The following is a 3,031-nucleotide window of genomic DNA, read 5'->3' as shown; positions in this document are numbered from 1 at the left end:
CGCTCAGGCTTTCATTTCATCTTACCGTCGAAGCAGACCGGGACCCACAGATGACTGACTCTGCTCGGTACGTTTACATCCAAATGGCACAGGGATCCAGTTAATCTACGGTTACATTATGGGTTACATTATGGGCTAACTTTAGCTTGACTGCCCTTAGCAATTAGCCACTGCTAGCGCTCGGCCTTGCTGTTATACCAGACCCCTGTCTTGAAACGTATGAGGCCGGTAAGAAATCACCACGTTCATGACTATGTCTTACCAACTTTTCCTTTTAATGTTTATGTGTAATCATACTTGAAAGGCTCTTCCCCTGTACATGCTATAAAATAGGGCTCAAGGGACCCACATTGTGGTTCGTGATTTGATCTCTGCCTTCTTGCTTTTAGCAGCTGGCCAGCATTTGAATGGTTTGTTTACACTAGTCTTCATAGCGGACTGTCTGCGGCTGATAAGAACTCATTATAGTCAAGGCTGCGTTACACCAATTAGCTCTTACAGCGTTTTTGTTTAACAAAACTTAATTGATTTTCTTCTGCCCTGCGCCTTAATCCAAGAATCCAGTTTGCCACTTGTTAATCTCTCTAATGCTAACTCTTTCCTTACCAACTTTAAGTTATACTATGTTATACCAAAGGAAGCTATTCCTGTTTCACTTATACGTTGGCTTACTTATTTAGTATCACTATTTTGTTAATTTGTCTTGTTGTATTATTACTATCATCACTACTATTATTACCATTAGTGTTAGCAATGTCATTGGTAGTACAACTACCAAGGCTATTATTTTAACTTTGTATCTATTCATTTAGGTTTATTTCACTTTATTTCTATTTCTATTTCTATTTTCTATTGTCCATTTCTCAAATTATTATTATCATTGTTATAATTATTATAGTTATTTCATTTTATGTTACTTTACTGATATTGAGCGACTTTGCTGCTTTGGGATGTGGAAATATTGGGAGTTAAGATCGGACTACTCCATGCGGATGCGAGGACAACGTACCTTGGTGCAATGGGCACTCAAGGTTCGGTTGGGACATTGGGGACCTCAGGTCCGGGGACTCAGGTTTGAAAGATGGTTAAGTGATATGTGTCACGACCGTTTGTTGTGTGTATACGTATGTATGTATTTTTTTTTTTTTTTTTTTTTTCTTTTCCCCTTTTACCACCCACACCCCCACTCTCAGCAGCTGGCTTCGATGCGCTCTTCCATTTCAATCTGCAGTATTACAGCGCTCTGCCCACTCGTTTGGATATAGCTAAATATGGCCAACACAAACGACACTCTTAGATTTGTCTCGTGGAACGTGAGGGGAGTGGGGGGTCCTACTAAGACTGATAAGATCTTGGCCCACTTGCAATACCTTAAGGGCGATATATTTTTTATTCAAGAAACACACCTTCGCAACAGAGAGGTAACACGGCTTAAGAGAGGCTGGATTAGCCACTTATTTCATTCAAAATTTAATTATAGGGCTAGGGGTACTGCTATCCTGATTCGTAAAAACGTTATGTTCGAACCACAGAAAACGGTAGAAGACCCTGCTGGCCGCTTTGTCATGGTCTCTGGCAAACTGCAAGACACACCTGTCATATTGGCCAGTATTTACGGTCCCAACTGGGATGACAGCTCATTTGTAACCAAATTTTTTACATCTCTCCCAAACATTGAAAATTACCACATCATTGTGGGTGGAGATTTTAATCTGGTCCAAGACTCTATACTGGACAGATCTTCGAACAAAGCCTCCACTTTAACTAAATCAGGTAGGACTTTGCATGCTTTTACCAAACAACTTGGGCTCACTGACCCATGGAGACATACATTTCCCACGACTAAATTATTTTCATTTTTTTCCCACGTGCACCGTACCTATACCCGTATAGACTTCTTCCTCTTAGATAACAGACTGCTCTCCAAAATTAAATCCAGCGAGTATCATAGTATCGTGATATCAGATCACGCTGCGACTTCCCTCGATCTTCACTTTCGTAAACGAACTAACCCCTTTAAACAGTGGAGGTTCAACTCCTCATTACTAGCAGAGGCTCACTACAAGCAATTCCTGCACTCTCAAATCATTTTATATTTTGAGCTGAATGACTCGCCGGACATAGCAAGAGGTATACTCTGGGAAGCTTCAAAAGCTTATATTAGGGGCCAACTTATCTCTTTTGTCTCCAACCTGAAAAGAGCCGAGACGTCCCAAATGGCAGACCTGTTACGAAAAATAAAGGACATTGATGATAAATACGCATCTGACCCAGACCCTAATTTTTATAAAGAACGCCTTAGGTTACAAATAGACTTGGACCTCATGTCTACCAATAAAGCCAAGTTACGACTGCTTAAATCTAGGCAACACTTTTTTGAATCTGGGGATAAAGCTGGGAAGCTTTTGGCCCATCAGGCCAGAACCGAGGCGACTTCACGGCTAATTCCAGCCATTAGATCCAGCTTAGGGGAGATTCATACCGATCCTCTTAGAATTAATGAAGCATTTGCTAAATTTTATGCTGAGCTATACGCTTCCGATTGTCCTCCCACTGCAGATGACATGTTCCGTAGTATGACGTTTCCCCGAATTGACGATGAAGCCACGAGAGTCTTAGGTGGTCCCATAACTGTCACTGAGGTCCAAGCAGCCATCACATCGCTGCAAAGCGGAAAGTCGCCCGGCCCTGACGGCTTCACTGTAGAATATTACAAAGCTTTCTCTGCTCTCCTCGCACCAGTCCTGAGAGATATGTACAATGAGGCGTTTTTACATCGTCGCCTACCGCCCACCTTGTCGTTGGCTACTATCTCCCTAATTCTTAAAAAGGAGAAAGATCCCCTGCTTTGTAGTAGCTATAGACCAATTTCACTCTTGAATGTGGACCTCAAAATCCTCTCTAAAGTTCTTGCGCTCCGTCTTCAACAAGTGATGCCCTTTATTATCTCATTAGATCAAACAGGGTTTATGCGAGGCCGACAGTCCTCCCACAATACTAGGCGTCTCCTTAACATCATCCATTCACCAAG

The sequence above is a fragment of the Amblyraja radiata genome, chromosome 9 (genome assembly GCF_010909765.2).
Source record: "Amblyraja radiata isolate CabotCenter1 chromosome 9, sAmbRad1.1.pri, whole genome shotgun sequence".
Taxonomy (NCBI): domain Eukaryota; kingdom Metazoa; phylum Chordata; class Chondrichthyes; order Rajiformes; family Rajidae; genus Amblyraja; species Amblyraja radiata.
This window is presented reverse-complemented; position numbering follows the sequence as displayed.